Raw genomic sequence first — 23537 nt, forward strand, 5'->3', positions numbered from 1 at the left:
TGCTATCAAAGTCACTGTGCTTGTATATATAATAAATGCACACGACTTTCTTTATGATTTCTAATGTCTCTTTATCTCAAATGCCTGAAAAGTTATTTCAATTAAAATTTGTAAAGGCAAATGGAAAAATACTTTGATACAAGTAATACAAAACTTTTTCCAGAATATCAGAATGACAAGTTTTATTGTCACAGAATGTAAATTTTTTCCCTCAAATGTAAAAACAAAATCCAGAAATACCAAGTGCTTTTGTAAAATGCGCTTTAAAATTATGTGGCATTTGATTCATACGCTATAACAGAGGAACCCTCTGTTTGGCTGCTGAAGATTTATATTGAAGTGGTGCTGATCCATGGTGCCATGGAATTCCTACAGCAGTTGTCCTCAGTTTATGAACACTTGTTTGTTAATTTGCCTAAGGAAACAGTCTATAATGTGAACCAGAAACTGCTCCTGTGACTTGAGGGAGCTGAGGGTTCCCTGGGAAGATTCAAATTGAAAAATAATGAGAACTTTTACTTACAAGTAGATTCCCAGTCTAATGACCAATATTTACAAAATGTTATTTCTTTTCCTCCTAATTAGAAATTGTAGAGCCAGCACGGAAGAAAGCAGCTAGGCAACTTTCAGGTTTTCCTAATATCTGGGTCATATATGGTATATGCTTGTTATGGGTCTTAGATTAATTAAACCGGTTCTTTCAGTAAATCAAGGAGGCAACCAAATCCACTCTAAGGCTTCTCCATCAGAAGATACTTCATGATTTGTGTCAGGAAAAATTTGTGTTTTATTACATCAGTTCTCTCATCCTCACCCTTTGAAAACTTAACACCCTCCTTTTCCAGCCCTCAGCTCCGTAAGTAGCTGTCAACAGCACTCAAATTTAATAGTAAATCAGCTGATATCTGTATTTAACACCCCCTGACATTGACCTGCTGTTAAAGTACATTTTAATTAGGTGCTAAAAGATGTGCAGTCTTGATATTGTCACACTTCTCTGATATCCTCCCCCTCCAACCAAAAAAACCCTCCAATCTAACCCTTTCTGTCTTGGGAACCCCCCAAGGAGATTAGTATTTTGAGAGAAACTTTCTTGGAGCATCTGTCATAGTTTTATGTCCATAGACGAAGGATTAGATTGTCACTATAGTGATGTATCCATGCCAAATAAATAAGACCTTTGATTTTAGCCATCATATTCATCCTTTCTTTTTGTTGAAGGTATGCAAGGAATAAGGGGTATTGTTTAGTCTCTGTGAGCAGTTAACAAGGTGCAAAGTTGAGGGAAGGAACAAGATAATCACAAAAGGAACGCAACTACTGAACCTTGAGTGAACTATCCTAATTAACATGTAATTAACATATAATTGGCATACTAGAAACCTGCCCCTGCACAGGGAAAGCCCCCTCCTCACAACAGCCCATTCCTCACTGAACATGCCTAGAAAAAAAGAAAGATGCTGTGACCTTGAGTGGAGACGAGGCTTGTGAGAAGCGCTGGGAACAAGGGTAATGGGGCCAACTTTTAAAAATTACTGATAACTGTTTCTCGAAGTGTATAAATATTTTCTGTGTATTAACTGAGGTGTGCTAGCTTTGTGGGCCTACCACTTAGCACCCAACTCTGCACAGATTTGGAATAAAAGCAAATATCTTGTCTCTGGGTGTTTTTTGGCTCTCTGCACACTGGGTGGAAGAACCCATATTTGGGACAACGTTTTCATTTTTTCTTCCTGGGTGAATTCCTGCAACCATGTGCTGCTTGCTTTCTGTTCTCTTGGGCTGCTTTATATTTGGGTCTGGAAGTCCTTTTATGTAGATTTTTAAAACATTTCCAGCCTCAGAAACACAGAAGCAAAAGAAAATTATACTTAAGCATTAGCATAAGTGTGGGTTTTTTCCCATCAAGGTGTACTAAGGTTCCTCCAGCCTCATGTCAGCAGCTGTAATGTGAAGAAGCTACTTTACTTTAAAATCATGTCAGAAGCCACTGAAGGGTGGCTGTGGTACCCCTGGATAGCTTGAAGTTTTTTTCCAAGAGATTGAACTGGGAGCTGCTGTAAGGCTCTTAGTCAATAATGGGACCTCTTGTTTGCGCATATGTTCTCCCTGTCACACTGTGTTGCCACAAGCAGTGCTTTTTTGCTGGCTCTCCAGTCACTTCTGGGTTAGGTTTTGACACAGGAGGAAGGGAACAGGACTGCAGATATCCTGGGAATCTGACAGAGTGCAAAATATTTTACAAAGACAGTTTAAAACGTGTGCAAGGAACAGCAAAAAGGAATACTCAATCTGTCAAAATAAGCTTAATTATTTCAATGGCAAACCTTATGGCTTTCTGTTGAACTTTTCATTTAATTTTTCTGTCCTTGTGTTTATCATTCTTTTCAACCTCGTAGTCTATATAACTTTTGAGGCTGGATGTTATTTATGGGGACTTAGTCATGTGAAGAGCATAATACAATAATGTGACCTCTCTCTTTCTGAAGAGCTCTGGAAGATAGACACTTCTGCCCACACAGAAAAGGAATGCTGAATCATTTTCCTAACACATCTTCATGAGCATTCATCAAACTGTTCACTTAATCTGCAGCCTGAAGCAACGAGAGCTTATGAATGAAACTGCCAGGACCAGGATCTTCCCTACCGTATGTCACCACTTCCCTGAAGAGAGTTGGAGACTGATATGTGAGAAGTTGTTTATAAAACAAACTAATCCTTGGTAAATTGTGGTTTTGGCCCAGAAATAGCACAGACAGGCTGAGTCATCGACTGTTTTTCTTGTTTACGTAGGACCTTTAAAATGAGCGTATATAAAGAATGTATACACACAGACACACAAATGTATGTGAGGAGATACGTAGTTATCATTAACTGTTTTGAAGTAAACAGGAAATTTTTCTAGAAAGTATCTCTATAGCTTGATTGGAATGCCTGAACTAAAGAGAAGTTTTATAAAGTAGAAATAGAGATAAGGCTTATCCATATTTTTACTTCTCCATTTTTTTCTCATCATGATTGAGTAATTTCATTTTTATATCTCTAAAAAGCCTTTTAGGTTGCTAACAAGTAGACAGTTGATAGTCATGGTAGTTTCTGTCAATGGAAAAGATAAATATTTAAACGACAGAAAAATGTGTCTATGTGAGAAAGAGATTCAGTCTATAACAGTTTGGCTGAAGACTCTCAACTATGACATATTGGGGTCATGCATGATATGCTACTGAGCTTGTTAAAATATTTAAATGGATTTATTTTCTGATTTTATGAATGCCAACAATTAAGTTATGCTGAGTACTCCAGATCAGAACTGAGGTAAAAATTCCTTATCAGCACCTGCAAATGAGATAATCTTGCAGGTATTTTTAAGGAATTTGTTTCACATAATTTTTGTGTTAGACTACAGAAATTTAATGAGTAAGATGACTTATTTTGGACCAATTGCCATGAAGAGATTTTGTATAAGAGGTATATATACACACACACCCCCCTCCATAATCTTAGTCATGTGGAGGGAAAAATTGAAAAAAATCAGGATAGATCCAGAAGCAATGATGTCCTAATCTTCCATTTCCTCTTTCAGTATGCTTTTTTTCCTCTCTTGTCCTATGGATTGATGAATTTCAACTTCATAAACTGAACAGCTTTCAGTTTCATAGAGAATCTAACTCAGAATCTAAATCTGTATTTCTATAAGAGGTTTGTAGCAACAGTGAATTATGATGAATTTTAATAGTATCATGCTAATGAATTTAGTCCTGGAAACCTGAGGTAAAGTATTTAGACCCATTTAGGTGTTGAATAAAACTGTTTTTGAGTGGTTTTGACTAGCACAGAATGAAGTCATGTTTTGACTGTCTAATCTACCAAGTAATACTGCAGCGTAGAAAGAAGGTTAAATTACATTGCTAATTCATGTGGTCGCAGAGGAATTATTTTTTATTCGTTTTTACTTGGTTTTATCTCCTTCCTTAATAGTAGTTTGAGGATAGTTCTTCTGAAATATTAGCTTTTTTGCCCCCTAGGCAAGCAGTGATTTTTCTGTATTTTTTCAGCAGAGCTTTATTTGACCTAGCTTTTTCTAGATCTAAAAGGTGGAGAATAACTTGAGAATAAATTATATTGAGACGTTTGTCATTTATAGTGTTGCTATTACAGTAATGGAGAACACAGCTTCAGTTTATGCATTAACAGCACTCTGCTGACAAGAAATACACGTAAGGCTAAAACATAGGCATGACAAGAATGGAAATGGCTGGGCAGAAAACATTGTAATCAATGATAAGTAACTTGTAGAGACACGTGCTATCAGTTGGCACTTTCCACTCTGTATTTTTACTTTGAATGGGGCTGGAAGAGACTGTAATTTGGTGCCTTCTACCCTGTAGCCATATGAGTTAATACCCTTAAGGCCTGCCCATATAGGTTAAACAATTTTGTTTAGTCAACAGACTGACCTCATTCACACAGACTTTTTCTCTTCTCAGTAAAGAAAAGTTAAGAGTCAACAACTAGCTGCTGTATGCTTCTAAAACTTCCATCACGGTCAATTGTCCATAGCAGGAATTTAGCAGCAGAGTTTTGGAAAGAAGCACAGCTCATCTAAAATCCACCACAAACCCTCAGGAGCTGGTGTCTGTGTACTCATATGGAGTATAAATCAGGATATTAAATGGTTTACATTAATGTTGAAGGAATTGCAGGTGGCATAAGGCAGGGTGAACGAACTAGTTGTTAAACGTGTTAGCTATATTGAAATTGGCCATAATGGTATATACTGTACACTTATCAGAGAATTTCTTGATATCACCTGAGGTGAAAAGCAATCTACTTGGGAGATAAGTCTGGATTCTGAGGTTATTTCAATAACAGCCCTAATATTCAGACCAAATATAGGGATAGGTTTTAAGGAATACATTCAGTTTTAAAGGATATGTAAATTCAGAGTACTGTCAATAAACTTTCAGAGATTCAGACAGATGTGAAGACTAACCTAATCTAGCTTGAATTGTGTGTGTTTTGCTTATGTAAAAAAAGTAAAGATACCTTTGTTTCTTTCAAACTGTCAGCTAAAGGGATTTTTCAGAAAACCCACAGAGAAAACTCTCCAAACAGAAAAGTTTTTAAATGCGAACTTGTGCTTTGCAAGGTCATTTTTAATTCCTAGTTGACTTGAAAGACACTGAATGTCAAACTGCACCAGGAAAACCTTCATACATAATTAGAGGCTCAGATTGGCTGGAAAGACTCAGTGGTGTCTTTTATTGCCAGAGAGAGTAATTTAATTACTGTCCATATGCCCTGTTGGGTCTGACTGAAGCCCCATGTTGATTGAATAGACTTGATTAGTGGAAGTGTTTCTACGAAACTAATATCTTCACCTTGCTCAGCCAGTCTTGAATGGGGCCTTTTTCTGCATCTCCTGCTTTTCACTTTCATAGTGGTATACTAGAGAGACTTCTTATTCATCTTGTTGAGGCATTAATGACCCAGTAACTCAAAACTTATTTTTGGATTGTATCGAGGTTTTTCCACAGGTTTTTTTTTTTTTTTGACCAAGTAAAAATTTCTCATATAACAAAAGTCTCATAAAATATTTCTCCCTGCCTATATTGATTGGTGTAGATTTCCAGCCAACATTTAGATGTTTACCATTTCTATATATATGAATGAGTACGTTGTTATTCCTATTATACAGGCAGAGAATAGGGGCTCAGGAAAACTCCGCAATTTGTGCAAGATCACAGAAAAGTCAGGACTGAAGTGAGGGCTCTGACAGATCATCAAAAACCTGCCCAGCTTGTGTTTCAAAGAATCATTGTACACCATTCATTCCAGCTGTGGAAGCATTATCACTCTCTTTAGATTTGAGAAAGTAGTAGCTTTGTAACTGATTTTGAAAATAGACTGTCATTTTTATTTCTTAATTTTTCATAATGCCAAACTCAGGATTGTTAGGAATACTGGTTCATTAAGCTTCACGGTGCCATCTGTAACAGGTAGATAATCATATCTTTACAGTACAGCTTGTAAGAGCACAAGAGGAACTTCTCATGAGAGGTAACAGCAAATTAGTCTGGAACAGAATTCAAATGGGAAACTATAGCAGTATTTGATTAAAACTTAATATAATATGAATATAAAAAGGATTTTCAATTTAACTCTTCTAACATAAACAAATTTGAAAGCAGATTTTTTGGGGGGCTGCAGTGCACTGTCCAAGGAAGATTATGCTAGGAACACTAGCAAATACTAACAAAGAGGTGCAATATTGTTAGCACAATCTTTACAGGTATCATGACCTCTGAAGTGAACAGTACAAATACTGGCCTAATCCAAATAACAGTAAAGAACAAGCAGCATCGTAACCCTTGCACCCATTGATGAAAGACATGACTTTTTTAACTGAATGATTGAAGTTTCCTTTTCTGCCTTTGGGTACAAGCACTGGTTATTAGTTTTTGTCCACCTTTATTAATGGGCCACTACTTTTCCACACTCATATTTTGTGTGGTATAGTTTATTGCCTACTCATTGCAAAATACATGCCACAAAAACAAAACCCAGAAACCCCTCCTTGTATTTCCATGGTTAAAGCCAACATGTTAATGCCTAAAAATAATTTGGAGCTTTCTAAAGTAAAAAATTAATGTTTCCTATTGTTGTTAATGTGATTAAAAAGTAACAAAACCAAACAAAACAAGAGAAGAACATTATGTTTTTTATGTTTTAGGGATTAATGTTATAACTGATTTTTTGGGGGGAGGTGGCAGTGTGAAATTACTTATTCAATTGTGCTACAATGACCTCTAAATGTACCTTTTCTAGCTACCCCTGGGAAATCTTAGAATGCTTATCTTTAGGAAGTGATAAATGGAACTGAGTATCAGAAGGGAAATCATAGGTAAAGAAATGAATAGCTGCAGTGATTGTACTGGATTACTGTCTGTGGTGTACTTTAGTCTAAACCAGAATGATGCCAAGGAAAGAGGAAATCAGAAAATAAGCAATTTTTATATCACAGGGCATTGTAATTTTTCAGTTGAGCACGTTGACATTTTGCAGCTTGCAATAGTGCCGGCCAAAGTGTAAAACAGAGTCTAGAATGAGTCTTATCAGTCACACACTAGACCACTGGATAACACTATGTGAACAGACACCGTTATCTGGTGCATGGCATGTCTATTCTGACCAGTCAGATGTTTGACAAGTAGGAAGCATCCTTTCCTGTTAAGTAATACTTGTTCTGTCATTTACGATTTTCCAATTTTTTATATTAAAGAAATTGAAATAAAAAATTTGCTTAACCACTAACTTTTTCTCCATGACTTCATAAGATCTTAAGTCCATAGGCTGCTTTTAGCAAAAATATTTGCGTAAATATATTACTTTGCAAATACTGAGTGTGCATTTAGGCAGAAAATGTGTAACAGGAGAGAAACAGCTTTGATGGCTATCTATTTTTTGGTTCCATTCTCTGAGCCTTTTTACTTCATCGAATGATACGAAGAGGTTATCTTGGATAAATAAAATGGTAAGTTTGCAGGGTTATATGCTTTGAGAGATTGTGTTTCATCAAGAAGTTTAGTATCTGCAATCCTCAAGCTGATAGTTAAGGACCCTACCAGCTTTTGTCTCTTGCACAGAGAAGTAGTGTACGGCTGCACAGTCTGAAATCAAGACAAAGTTGGGTCTTGAGTGAGGCGCCATACAAGCACAGAATAAGCATCTCTGCTTAACTTTGCTTACAAAAGCTTTTGGCCTGAAAAGCTCTGAAGATGAGGTAGTACTGATATAATACAATCATTTAAGATGATAAGGCAGTGTTGGCATTTTACATTCTTGTAGAGCAATGTTCTGTGTAATGCACTGTGATATACAGTTAGATTTACTGTTTTCATAGAGATGTGTACTTCATGGCTTAGACAGGTGTACTCTTAGCTGGGTGAAAAACTGTCCAGATGGCCAAGTCCAGAGAGTGATGGTGAATGGAGTTAAATCCACTTGGTGGCCGGTCACAAGTGGTGTTCCCCAGGACTCGGTTCTGGGGCTGATCTTCTTTAATATCTTTATTGATGATCTGGATGAGGGAATCAAGGGCTCCCTCAGTAAGTTTGGAGATGACACCAAGCTGGGTGGGAGTGTTGATCTGCTGGAGGGTAGGAGGGCTCTGCAGAGGGATCTGGACAGGCTGGATCTGATGGGCTGAGGTCAACTGTATGAGGTTTAATAAGGCCAAGTGCTGGGTCCTGTGCTTGGGTCACAACAACCTCATGCAACGCTACAGGCTTGGGGAAGACTGGCTGGAAAGCTGCCTGGCAGAAAAGGACCTGGGGGTGCTGGCTGACAGTGGGCTGAACATGAGCCGGCAGTGTGCCCAGGTGGCCAAGAAGGCCGACAGCGTCCTGGCCTGTATCAGGAATAGTGTGGCCAGCAGGAGTAGGGAAGTGATTGTGCCCCTGTACTCGGCACTGGTGAGGCCACACCTCGAATCCTGTGTTCAGTTTTGGGCCCCTCACTACAAGAAGGATATTGAGGTGCTGGAGCATGTCCAGAGAAGGGCAACAAAGCTGGTGAGGGGTCTGGAGAAAAAGTGTTATGAGAAGCAGCTGAGGGAACTGGGGCTGTTCACTCTGGAGAAGAGGAGGCTGAGGGGAGACCTTATCGCTCTCTACAACTACCTGAAAGGGGGTTGTGGTGAGAGGGGTGTTGGTCTTTTCTCCCAAGTAACTAGTGATAGGACGAGAGGAAATGGACTCAAGTTGCGCCAGGGGAGGTTTAGATTGGATATTAAGAAAAATTTCTTCACTGAGAGGGTGGTCAAGCATTGGAACAGGCTGCCCAGGGAGGTGGTGGAGTCACCATCCCTGGAAGTGTTCAAAAAAGTGTAGACGTGGCACTTTGGAATATGGTTTAGTGGGCATGGTGGTGTTGGGTTGGTGGTTGGACTTGATGGTCTTAAAGGTCTTTTCCAACCTTAATGATTCTATCATTCTATGATTCATATTATAATTATTGAAAAAAACATCTAATTTCTGGAACGATAATAGGCTTTCAGGATACCTAGATGCTGGTTGAGTATAGCTGTGTATGAAAATTTGAAATTCATAGTGTCAGGCCATATGAACTTTTACCAATGTGAGTTTGTGGTTGCCAGGGAATTTACAAGAAGGGGCTTAACAAAAAATTTGGCTGGTCATACAGCGGAAGTGGCAATAAAACCTTTCCTCTGTACCATAAAATCATAGAAAAAACTTTCTGTGAAATAAAAACTAACTTTTGGGGGGGGGGTCTATTTGGGACTGTACGGCCACAGCTTTGCAGAAATTAGAAGAAAATGCTGAAATGGTGATGTTTTGCTCATATACCAAAGTGTCTGAATTAGATTTTCTGTATGAAGACAACCTGAGGTTTATAGAAGTCTTGGGCAGAGTTTGCAGCATGTACTTACTGTTCCTAATTCTCTCACTTGTCTTTCACCTGCTGTCTAGCTTGGTACAGCACAGTCACCATACCCTGGGGTATTGAGTGTCTGTACTAGGTGTTTGTCAAAAAAAATCAACCTTAGAAATATCTTGGAATGCAGTAAATATAGAAAAGAAGTTGAAGTGGAGAGGTGGGAATGTTTACTTCTGAACTGGTACGAAGGAAATCAGAACTCAGATTTAGGTACTGAATATCATTCATGCAAAACTCAAGGGTGTTTTTTCTTTCAATTTTTTTAATTTTAATTTTTGTGGTGAATAACAGGAGACAGCACTCCTCTGTTCAGGTTGCTTCAGTGTTTTGAGGTAGCAGTGTAGTAGTTCTCAATGAAAAATCTTGTAATGTTGTAGAGATGGTTAGAGAGCAGATGAAGTGGTCAAAGGTGAATGATACTGTGACTGTCAAACACCATTTTAAATCCAAGCATGGGTGTTCTTGGAAAAAATTAAAATTTGAAATGAATTATTTCTATTAGTATTTATCTCTTAACTATTTATCTTAATATTTAAATTTGTGTGTTTGTACTTCAATATAAAGTGTAAAGATGGCTCTCCCCCAGCAAGCTCTACTCTTACTGTATAACATCTTTATGTTACTTCATAAGCAAGAACGGGTCACCTTATATCAGAAGTTACATGTGACTCAATGAAGTTCTGATATCAAATTTAATTCAGTCTGGGTTTTTTATGTTTACCCTCGTTACTTGCATATACTAATCCTTGGTCTCATATTATTAACTTAATTTTAATAATTTAATTTTTAATGTACTTTTTAATCCATCTGTTTAAAAAAAAATGTAAACATAAGTTAGTATTCAAATTCCTGTTTCATTTTTAGGAGTGCACATAATTTCAAACTCTCAGACATGGTTATTCTTTGGGAATCTTGCAAACCAATCTTTCAAGCACTATTAACTAAGCAGAAAATAGAAATTTTGGCAGGGCCAGGCAGGGGTCATAATAAAATCTGTAACAGATACAGTGGCATGGAATTTTCTAAGTGATTGTTGATTAAGAGGTTAATAGGATTTATGAACCGTACTCTCTTAAATTCTTGTAACAATTCCCATCGTAATTACCATGGACATATTTCAAAAGCTTCGGAGGTTGATTTAGTTTATGTGAATATCCAAAAGTTCACAAGCTTATCCCAGGTATACACACATCTTTTAGAAAGGCAGATTTGGAATTAGAATCTTAAAGAATCTAGAGATTTCTGGCACTTCTAGTATGAGTCAGTATTTCTGTCTTACACCCCTGCCCCCCCAGCCTGGGCTTTTAAAGTATAAAGGAAGGTACGTTTAGGCAAAAAATCAAATGAAAATGAAAAAACAAAACCCACACCAAAACACAGAATCACAGAATCACTAGGTTGGAATGGACCTTTAAGATCATCAAGTCCAACCATTAATCCAGAACCACCATGTCCCCTAAACCATGTCCTGAAGCGCCACATCCACACGTTTTTTGAACACTTCCAGGGATGGCGACTCCACCACCTCCCTGGGCAGCCTGTTCCAATGCCTGACCACCCTCTCAGTGAAGAAATTTTTCCTAATATCCAATCTAAACCGCCCCTGGCGCAACTTGAGGCCATTTCCTCTTGTCCTATCACTAGTTACTTGGGAGAAGAGACCAACACCCTCGTCGCCACAACCCCCTTTCAGGTAGTTGTAGAGAGCGATAAGGTCTCCCCTCAGCCTCCTCTTCTCCAGACTAAACAACCCCAGTTCCCTCAGCCGCTCCTCATAAGACTTGTGCTCCAGACCCCTCACCAGCTTCGTTGCCCTTCTCTGGACACGCTCCAGCACCTCAACATCCTTCTTGTAGTGAGGGGCCCAAAACTGAACACAGGATTCGAGGTGCGGCCTCACCAGTGCTGAGTACAGGGGCACAATCACTTCCCTACTCCTGCTGGCCACACTATTCCTGATACAGGCCAGGACGCTGTTGGCCTTCTTGGCCACCTGGGCACACTGCCGGCTCATGTTCAGCCAGCTGTCAACCAGCACCCCCAGGTCCCTTTCCGCCGGGCTGCTCTCCAGCCACTCCTCCCCAAGCCTGTAGCGTTGCATGGGGTTGTTGTGGCTGAAGTGCAGGACCCGGCACTTGGCCTTATTAAACCTCATACAGTTGGCTTCTGCCCATCGATCCAGCCTGTCCAGATCCCTCTGCAGAGCCCTCCTACCCTCCAGCAGATCAACACTCCCACTCAGCTTGGTGTCATCTGCAAACTTACTGAGGGAGCACTCAATTCCCTCATCCAGAGGGAAACCTAACACAATCAAAACATTCAGAATACCTGAAAAAAATCTTCAGAATTCCAAATAAAAGTAATGAAGATTTGTCTGTAGAAGGAACCTCTACATTGTCACGCACAGACAGCTCCCCTTTATTCTCATGGATAATGCAGCATTTGTGCATAGATAGATGTAAAATACACCGCAGTTTAATCCCGTAGCTTTCTGCGTCCAGTGCAAATGCTAGGTAACAGATTGTTGTGCAGAAGTCTTGCCTCCTCTGAAGCATCAGACTGCAGCACTTCATAAAATGCAAACAGTTGAAGTAGACACGGTGAATTGATTGGCTTTGGTGTGCTTCAGGGGAGCAAGGGGGAAGATGACTTACTGATGGCGAAAAAAGTTAACTTGTATTCCGAGAAGAGTCTCTGTATTGATCAGTGGCTTGTTACACTGCGATAGAAGTGAGTGGTTTGAACTGGGGACGGCAGATCAAGGCAGTCAGCCAGGCCTCTAATAAATAGCTTTCATAAATGGTGCTGGATAAATGACTTTGAATCTCTGTAAATGGTTCCCTTCATAGCCAGACTATCAGGAAAATACACTTACATTCTCAGATGTGTTTTAAAGACATAAAGGCTAAGGGTATCAAAAAATGAAGATTAGAAATCCATGCTACTCTTGGCCATGATGTATACATTTGCTAAGAAAAAGTAGGTCGTCTTTATGTGCTTTTCCTGTGTTTTCTCCATAAGCTACTTGCAATTAGGATACTTCAGTGCTCAGAACTTTGATTCTTTCTGTCAGGAGCTACTTCAAAGTGCTTACATAGTACATCCGACAGCTGGAGTGTATTGATCCCATTTTGGGATATTGTACCTTAAAAAGGTGTAGCTGTTTTTCTTGTGGATATTATAAGATGTTCAAATGTGACAGTAGTGTCATTTAAGTACCTCAGGAAAAAAATAAGTGCCTGTGGAAATAAGGGAGGGGGTGCTTCTCAGAGGTGGCTGGGAGGTGTTACTAGAGCTCAGGGAAAGGGCACGCAGAATGAAGGTTAAAAACCGCCTGTTTCCTGAGGCTATAAGGTAAACTGCACATTCTGGAGACTGTGGAGAAATTAGCTGGAAATGAACACCAGAGGAACAAACCTTTATTATTTAGTTTTCAATGCAAACCACTAAAGGATCGCCCATCCCTAAAGTGAATAACTATCTGTTCTGCAAAAATGGTTTTCTATAACATTTATATCTTGCTCAAGGCTAATCAGGGGAGGTTTATAAATTGTTGAAATCACTTTATAGCACATCTAGAGCTCATTTCACAGCAGTTTAAGGGGCTGCAATGAAACTAATAGCCTTCTGCATTTCTTGAGTGTTTGTGATTTAAAAAGTGATGTAACATTTATAACACTTTAGAGTTATGTCCAAAAATAACATGGTAAATCTAATCATTATATAATCAGTACATGATAAAAATCCCAGTACTGTGAAGGCCTATTTTCAAGTATTTTTCATCATGCTGTCCAACATTTCTTATATTTGGCAGGGTGATTCATGCAAAATAATCACATGAGGAATACAACAGACCAAAGTGTTTATTAGGCCTGGAATCCTGATCAGGGGAGAAAGAATTTTACAGATCTGTGACAGTAGCCCTTCTGTTTTGCTAAACTGATAGGTTGGAAGAGGTTGCAGATTATTTTGTCTCATCAGCCACCTAAAAGCAAGAACAATTAACCTGAAAAGACTGTTCCTTGCTCTGTACCCACATCTAATATAACTTGTTATAACTTCCTGTATTGAGCTATCAGAACCATTTAGAAATGAGAAGTGCTGAACACTACAGTAATCAAGTCACTTATAAAACAGCCACACAATAGAAGGAGATGGAAATAAATTTGGCTTAGATCCTTCTTCACATAATTTAGTTGCAATTCCCATTGGTAAAACTGAGAGAAAAATCTCATTTACTGATGTAAAACCTTTTTATTGCAGAAGCAGCAGTTGCATTCGTGATGATATTATTTATGTACTATCAAGTATTAACCATTATCCATTTATCCAATTGTCAGTGACATGATCACTGCATATAAGTGATGACCTCAATAACAGGAATGGTAATGAACCAATCCTGTCATCTTTTTTTGTTGTCCAGGAGCAAACAAAGTCCAGGAGCCTGTAAGTTCAGTGATGCTACAGAAAATCCCCTTGGACTTTTAATTGATTGGACTAATCGGTTTTTACCTTGCTTGACCTATCTGTGCTTAAAAGCCATTCCTAGTTCAGATTTGCTGAGATCTGGCTGGTTGCCACAGATTCTCAATTCAAGACCTCAGATACCTTAAGCTGTATGTAAAGGAACTGTATCTGTGACGTTTTCCTTAATTACCAAGTCAATCAATGCTGTTAAATATTTTCCCTAACCACCATGAGGTGTGTGGAGGTAAAGGATATAAATAGAGGCCCTTTTAATAATAAGATCCAATGACATAATGCCAACCAGAATGCTTGCTAGGTCTCTTCAGTCACCTTGAAAATTTGAGTTGCTGATTTCTGGATTGTGATTACTGTTCAGTTACTTTTTCCTACCTTGTATATGTGTATGCATTCTTTGTCTTGATGATGGGCATTAGTGGTTGTTCAAGTATTTTTAATTCTATATTACAATCTTTTAGTCTTATATCTATCAAAGGCTATGAATTTTCTGCATTCTCAGTCCTGTTTGCTTATCAGTTCTCGAGGACTGAGTTTGGAACTATGCAGTAGGAACCTTGAGCATATCAAGGATATAAATCAGAGCTGGTCTTTAACGGCCACTGAGTCAAGATATTGTATTTAACATAAATATTGGCCTGATTTCTGCATAAGCCTGGACTTACTAATATCTGTTGCTGCATTTCTTATTTTTTTACATTTGACTTGATGGGAGAATTGGGACTTGTTTACAGTGTCAGTGATTCTTTTACAATCTAAGTGGCAATGTGCCTAATATGGTAGTGCTGGGTTTTATTGACTAAATATATTTAATAGTAATGGGATGGTAAATAATACAGTTCTCCATGTCTGCTGTTGTTCCACTGTGCTGTGGAGGCTATTAGGATTTCTAATCAGATGCATGTCATAAACTATAATTTTAAACTATAGAATTTTACATCCTAACAAAACTGTTGAGACTGAGAGTATTCAAAACACCTTTTGTCTTCAACATGACCTTGGAGCTATTTCTCATTTCAGTGGGTCCACTGTAGTTAATTGTATCATATTGTTACTAAATATGTATGAATTTATAGTAAATTATTCCACGTACAAGAAGACATCTGTTAATTCACTGCTTGCAGTTTATTGGACTAATACGTGTAAACTGCTTTGAGCAATAAATTACGAGATCAGGGCTTTTAATGTTTAGGGATATCATTAGGCATTGTATGCTGGAGCTAGATTTGACAAATGCTCTTTGCTAATGGAGTACATTTAAAAGAAAATCTACATGAATTAATTTTAATTACTGTCATATTAAAGGATATAAAAACAAGTAATGTCAAAGGTGTATCAGTGCTGTTGATTCACAGTGTTATCACATGTGTATGATTAGAGAACCCTGTTTACATAAATATTTCTTCAAATAAACAAGCATGCAGACTTTTCTTTGAAATTGCAACCATGTCATGGCCTGAATTTTTCAGGCTTTTCTATATTTTTGAGCTCTGTAATGAAGTTTTAGGTATTTAAACATTAAGAAGCAGCAACCAGTTGGGATGACTGAAGCAGCAGTATGATAAATAGCATTAGAACTCACAGGCATAACAAATCCAGCTGTTACCTGTGTTTGGGGAAGGAAAATGTTCTGTCTGGCTTTTTGTTTTGTAAAGAGTAAAGGGGAATTTTAACATGACACAAGCAGTTGTGTCTCAGGATCTGTCTGCCAGGTAAGATACTGTTCTTTATCTCATATTTTGTTTTCTAATTTACCACCAAGATTACAATTTTTAGTAAGACGAAGGCAGAAAAGGCAATGGGAGAGCTTCAGACAGCCCTACTTGCAATATTTCATAATCACTGTCAGCTACTAACCTTGCAAATATGGAAGGAAAATGGCAGCAGTGTAATAGTGTAAGTTAGCTTGGATTTGGTACAGCTTGAAAAACTTCTGATAAGCTGTTACAAAACAGCAAGAACAATTTACGGGCAACAACTTGCCTTTTCAAAGGAACAACGTGAAGGAAGTCTGTGATTATGCAACTGCTTAATGGACTGCCATCCTGAATGCGACCTTTTGTCTCTGTCTTGGAAAGTTGTATACAGAGACCATTTCTTATACCAGCAAGTACAGTTTGCTGTACAATTAAGTGTTTTACTAATTTTATCTGTTCATTTTTTCTTTCTAAATCTTCCTGATAATGAGCCTTGCTTCAGCTGTATGCTGTAGCGATATTCTGAAGTTAGGAAAAAAAACCCACAACGATTTGCCTTTATCTTATGAAACAGCAGGCTGATCTGTGGCTTAATGATCCAGTATAACAGAGTGGTTAGTAAGGGCCGTGACAGCCAGTGGCTCTGGAGGAATTCCTGACTCACAACTCAGCCAAAGCACACTCTGAAGTAGAAAATCCACCGACATCTGAAATTATGCTGTACATGCTCCCTCACTTCTGGGCAGTGAGTGCTCAGGTCAGTTACTCTGCCCGTTGATGCCCCATTCCTACTGCTCTGGTACGGTCTGGAGTAGGTGGCAGCCCAGAATGGACTTTTTTTTCTTCTTTTCTTTATTTTAAAACCTTTTTGATTTGCCACTTTCTGTGTTTTGAAAGTGCCTTGACTTTTGTGGGAAAGATAGAATGACATTTAATGTGTGGTCTATGCTTATGATTTGCAGTGGATGATGGATGTAGCTTTATGGAGATGTCCTAAAATGGATTTTAGCATTCCTGCTTCTTTTTGTTTTACTTCAGGTATCTAATATATTCCTTTTTAAACTCCATTTTCTGCCCCTTCTGTGTCCCTGAGGTTGGAAAATGTCTGGAATCAGATGCATACAAATAGGCACTAGCAAGTGTCTGTCTCTGAAAACTCCAGCGTCTACCAAGGCAGCTCCAACTCTGCTGTATTAACTGTTACACATGAATGGTCCCATCACAGTGCAGTAGGGAATAGTGACATATACACAAAAGCTATTATAGCCCATCATTCATTTTCCAGTAGAATAATTCATAAACATTCATAAAAGTTTAGCTATGCCAAGTGGCAAACTTCCCATCCTGCTACCCTGAAAAGCCTAAGATTTTTCATTTTGCAATGTAAACATTTTATTATGACACTTTTTTGATTAGAATCGCATAAATCTCTCAGCATTGAATTCATTGCATAGATATCTTGCTGAGCATGTAGCTGCAAGTAAGCATCCCCTGATATCCTCTATACGTAATTTACTTAGAGAAGGGAGCAGAACAACGACACCACAGAAGTATTGGATCAAAAATTACGGAGAGAAGAGTATTTTCAAGGGGAAAGAGAGCATAACATAGAAGGAGCAAATAAAAGCTTATTTGCTGTGTGTTGTTTGCAAAATGTTTTGAACATTTTATTGAATATTTTTTCCATGTAAATTATGCATGCACTCCAGTGCCTTTGGGAAGATGCAAAACACTATATATGACGAATGGAATACATGACCTTCTGATGGTTTCTAAGATATTGTTTTAAATGCTAAAATGAACAATTTCATATCTGCCAAGGATTATTTTATTCCCTTTCAACATGGGAAGCAACAATATTGCAGTGAAGGGAAGATTTCTGAGCCTTTTCTCTCACTGGAGCCTGCTGCATGACAGGAAAATATTGCATATTGGTGCACTGGAATTGAGTTTCTGTAGGCTAAAAAAATTACCTTTCCATTAAGATGCAACTGAAAGCAAAGGGTGTCGTGATTTCTTTAACAATTCCAGTGAAGTGTGGAAACTTTCTAAACCTTTATGTGTCCACCACCTGACTGGTGTTGGGTTTAAACTATGGATCCTTCTGGTGGACCAGCTAAGGCTTGTTCTTTTAAGACAAGCAAAAGCTATTGCCATGTGAATGAGTAGCCAAGGCTGATGCAGAGGTGGCTTTTCAAATGTGGTGGTCTCACTCTCACTCCTGTGCTCGCTGCTTTTTTGGATCACACCTTCTTACACCTTTTCCATGCTAGATCTGAGCCTGGGGCATAAGTATCAAACGCATATTTTTTCCTCACATTCAAGAAAACGTTTCCGTTTCTAGGTGTAGTCTTAGCTGCAGCTTCAGAAGACATTCATCCACTCAGTGAATGTTTACAAGATATTTCAAATAACAAAGTACCCATTATTCTCTTTTGGACTATATTTTAAGAAAAAATATCATGTAATACTTACATCATATTTTTTTGTTTGTTATTTTTGTGAATTGTAAATACTTAAATGAATGCATATACGAAAGGTTAGTGAATCTCTTAAAGTTAAGTTCATTCTATGGAAAGGAAATTAAGACTACAATGAGAAGTGGTATCAGCTACAGGACCTTGAAATACAAAATTCCGGAAACATGCAGTTGGGATTCCAGCTCTCACTGCTGGCATCAGAACATGAAGCTGAAGTGGTATTTATTATTAATCGGTTTCATGTATAAATGTACTTAGTCGTCTTATTGACAGTGTGCTCCTGTCACATAATTCACCTTACCAAGAACTAAAAAAATCTATATGGTTTAGAAAGTATCATCATTAAATATATAGGATACTAATCCTAGATTTTTCCAGAGATAATAATTGCTCTGATTTATAGAAAAGCTTTTTTTGTAGTTTAAAACCCAGCTTTTGAACCCGAGGCTCATTAACATATGGTTAAAAGTGGACCTAAGCAAAAAACACCCCAAACAGAACCCCAAACACCCCAAACTAACAAAGAGCAACAACAAAAAACTAATAGAATAGTGAACTCATACACTTGCTATACTTAAAAACAAGAGGAGTTTTTCCTGACTCCTTAAAAATGGTCGGATGGTCGACTCCTACTTGGGTGCCTAATCGCCACTGAAGTTCACAAGCATTGGCTAGAGATCTGCAACACTAAACATAGTAAAAATAAAAAATGGAAAAATCGGAAAAAAATCCAACTTTTTTGTTGGAAAATTTTTTTTTAGATGATAGTCTTTTGACCACGAAGACCAAATTACACGCAAAATTACACTTAAAAGTTATGATTCAAAGGATTATTAATGGTTTTCAGTCCAGGGGGAAGGTTTTGTTTTAATCTAATTAATTAGAATAAGGTTAATGTATGCGGGTTCTAGTAGAAGCTCATCATTTGGGTGAAACAATCAATTTCTCAAGTGTAACATGCTTTCAGCAACAACACTGTGCTGGAGAGAGCCTGTTCCTGACAGCACATGGTAGCACTGTGTACCGCAGTCCTGCAGAGCAGGCTCCAAGATGAGCAAGTCTCAGGTAACCTGGAGGTGGAGCTGCAGCCCTGAAGGCGCTCACTTGCACCGAAGGTATCTTTTTGGAGAAGAGGGGATGAAGGCCATGGTACTGTACTGGGGGTACCTGCCAGCACAGCTGGTAGAGGAGTCACAAATGGCAAAACGACCCATGGTTTGATTTAATCAATGCCAGAAAACCTGGTGAGGTCTATGTTGTTATTCTTGCCCTAGTAAGTGGAGGGTTAATTTAGTGAGGAAAGGTTTCCGTATGCCAAGCAGAGCCATAGTTAAAAACTGTTAAAATGGAGAAGACTGGGAGGTCAAAATTGGCACAAGCAATCTCTTGTCATTAGGACTAGAAATGCAGCGAGTACTACTGATGCCTGAGGATGGCAGAAGATGGGTATGTATATAGATACAAAGATAGGTGTAACTATTTTGTAGGGGAAAGTAAAGCATGTGGAAAAAGGGCAGAAAATATCTGGAACTCTGCTTAGAAATTGCTTGTACTGTTCACTGTCTATTATTTTTCTGGCAAGGTTGGTTGCCTGAACAGCACTGCTTTGCCTCCTGATCATTCAGAGGGCAACCCAGAGATGGGAAATAAGTATGGAGACAACAGTGGAACACTGGACAATTTTTCTGAGGCTGTTCTGTTGTGATTATTCTTCTGCAGGTGCACTACCAAAAAAATCCAAAGCAATTCTCTTTCCCTTCTTGTCCTCAGAAGTCACAAGGAATATTCAGATCACCACAAAAACTTAGATTTTTAAGCTATTCATGGGAAAGAAAGGACAGAGTAATTTTATAATATAAACATAGATTCAATTACAAAATCTTTTTTTTTATCAAGGGCCTAACTTAGCACACATTCAGATTGTTGTCAATGGAACTATAAGCACTTCAACAGTAAATACAGGATTGCGGTTCTTGCTTTATTTTCATTGTAAAATTTGGTGATTAAGGTAGAGTGAAGTTTCTAGGTTACATTCTAATTTGTTTATTTATTGTAATGTAGATTGCTCTGCTCTTTTGCTCTGAGCTGTTCAGATTATAAATCTTTATTGGAGGAGTTAGGGGATTATAGTGTCAGACTCTATCCATGGAAACCTCATGTAAGAAAGAGCAGCAGTGCCTGAGAGGTTTGGTTTCCTTCCCTAAAAATACATGCATGTATTCCCTGAAATACATATAATGAAGACATGAGTTCTTGATATTGATCCATATTTTTAGGGACATCAGTCCTTTCTGTCCTGGTTTCAGCCAGGATAGAGTTAATTTTCTTCATAGAAGCTAGTGTGAGGTTATGTTTTGGATTTGGGATAAGAAAATGTTGATAAGGTGCTGATGTTTTGAGCTGTTGCTAAGTAGTCAAGGACAGTCCAGCTTCTCCTGCTGGCCTGCTAGTGAGAAGGCTGGGGGTGCACGGGGAGTTGGGAGGGGACACAGCCGGGACAGCTGACCCAGACTGGCCAGAGAGATATTCCATACCATATGACATCATGCTCAGTATATAAAGCTGGGATGAAGAAGAAGGAGGGGGTGGAGGGACGTTCGGAGTTATGGCGTCTCTCTTCCCAAGAAACCATTACGCGTGATGGAGCCCAGCTTCCCTGGAGATGTCTGAACACCCGCCTGCCCATGGGGAGTGGTGAATGGATTCCTTGTTTTGCTTTGCTTGCGTGCGCGGCTTTTGCTTTCCCTATTAAACTGTCTTTATCTCAAACCATGAATTTTACTTTTTTAATTTCACTTTTACTCTTCAGAGTCTTTCCCCCGTCCCACCGTGGGGGAGTGAGCGAGCGGCTGCGTGGTGCTTGGTTGCTGGCTGGGGCTAAACCACAACATGTTCTCATGTGAATTAATACCCAACTCTGACAGAAAGGGGAGTACGAGGAGTCAGTCCAGGAACTCAGGTGATTAAGGTCTCAAATTTGGCTGTTCATGATCTTGCACCCTCAACTAAATTGCTTCCAGGGCTCCAGTTGCTTGGGGTGCTTTTGTTTTTCATCCGTTTTCCTGCCTTTAACCCCACTTAGCAAGTGCTGAAAGATAGTCTAAGTGAATATGGCTAAAGAAGAACCCCCAAATTGGGGTTTTCATACGTTTTATAGTAAATGTTTATGTCAAGGCTGTAACAAAAATCTTGCCCTGATTAATCTTTTAAAGATACAGTATGCAGTCCAACTTACAGAAATGTGTAAATATAATCTGTGTTGGTTCCTTTTTTCTGAGAAAGTGGTTCTTGAGACTGAGGTATAAACTGCAGTGATTTAAAAAAAATTTTTTTTCTTTTAATATGGAGACAGCTAGTACAAAGTGAATGCAGAAATGCTGAATGCAAAGCTATAAGTTTCTTTAGGAATAAACTATAAGAAATGGACTACCTGATAAGCTACATAGCTTTTCCTGAGTTGTGCGGTTCTGTAAAAATGAAGTAATTTCAACTCAAATATTTATGAATTGGAGGTATTAGTGCTGTGTTTAATGGTGTTTTCCAATCAATATTTGCTGGTGACTGAAATTAATTATTAAGCATTAATAGATTAATGAGCAGGGAAACTTGTGAGGTGGAGCTTCTATAGAATGACTTCAAGTTTCTAATACCTATAACCAAAACCAGGTAAGAAATTACAGAGGAATCTAGCTACAGCTGAATTGATATAAGGAGAGGTCAACTGATGCCCAAAGAAGCATCTTAAAAGTATTAAAACAAAAATTGAAAAAATAATTTATTTATGTAGTGATGGAGGGATCTAACTTTAAAATTGGATCTAACCTTCCTTCTTCATGTCTCAAAAATTTTTTCCAAGACACTTAAAAAATAGATAAAAATAACGATGAGTTTCTTATAAAAGAGGAGGACTTACGTGTTCTAAGAAATTATGAATTTTAACTTTTTATATTGTTTTAAGTTTCTTGGTTGATATGCTATGGAACCTAGCTAGGTAAGTTTCAAATGAACCCTTAGAAACATTGTTATCTTTAAGCCATTTACAGAAATGTTATTCTTACTCATTAAGTTTAAAACCGAGAACATATCCAAAGTGTCATGATCTAAGTTTTGCAAGTCTTGTTTGATAACACACCATCTTAGAAAGAGACATAGATTGCTTTGAGCTCCTCAGAGATATAAGGATGGTAGATTACAGAGCAAGTGGGAACAGAGGTTCCATAATGTATATGGCTTTTGTTCAAGAAAAGCCATGCATTTAATAATTGAAAATTTTCTTGTGGGCACTTTTAATAGTGCTACAACAGAGAAGGAGGAAATGCAGGGGGCTTCATACATCCCCTGCTGCTGCATACAAACCTTTTCAGAAATGTAGTGAGATTTACCCTAAAGCTAGTTAGATTTCTTTTCTCCGGTATGTTGATGGGAATATTGATCTAAAACCTCGCTGCTCTAAAGGCTTGAATCCTTTTCCAAATTTTCATCCTGGTAATCCATGGATTATTTATATGGTTCCTTTCCAGCTTTGTCCTTTATTGTATGAAGCTCCTCTTTTACAGAGTTTAAAGGATATCAATCCATTAAAAGCAACCACATTCTTTCTTAACCTGTGCTAAACCGACTAAGGTAAATCTTGCTTCCTGCTACGTGTTTGTTTTCTCAATTATTCAGCTGAGCTTGCTTTTCCGTTTGACCTGTTTGAATTAATGCTATTAGGTATGTCGCACTAAGATGATATTCTGGGCAGAGAAGTAGGAGTGGGCTTTTTTTAAGCCCCTTAATACATCTTTAAGTATTTGTATACCGCACTTGATGTACACATCTTTAGTTATCCTGCATGACATCAGGAGCTCATGGTTATTCTGTAATAGGCTACTTAGAGCCAATTCCTCCCTTCCTCAGTCTTGTTCAGACAGGAAGCTCCCAGAATATGACAGAACTTGTTTCTAGTTGACCTGCAGCTAATTGAGTTGTACCATTACCTTTTATCTTATTTCTGTTCAATGAAACAGCCCAATTGTTTTCATATTGCAGCACATCCTAACATTATATCATCAGTAAATGTCAAAACAAAACAAAATATGCAAATGAATGCAATAGTGAGGAATGAAGCTTCTGACAGAGAATGTAGTAATTATTGTATCTCAGTACCTGTTCAATGGTTTCTGAAGCAGGAATTGAACATTTTTCTGCATCTTTAACATGGTATGATATACTGAAAAGATATCCTCAGTAGGCAACAGACTGGGTCTGTCTTAGGAAAAAAACCACTGTTTAAATTTTTATTATAAGCAGTAGTGGATTTTAGCTTTTGTCCATACTTAGCTTAAACGGTACAATCTTTGCATTTTGGCAGAGAGCTTTACTGGTGCTAAACTGTGTTAACTTTTCTTTGCTAATGTATTGCACTCATCTTAATCTC

Source organism: Phaethon aethereus, assembly GCF_964289735.1.
Source record: "Phaethon aethereus genome assembly, chromosome: 14".
In the NCBI taxonomy this organism is placed as follows: domain Eukaryota; kingdom Metazoa; phylum Chordata; class Aves; order Phaethontiformes; family Phaethontidae; genus Phaethon; species Phaethon aethereus.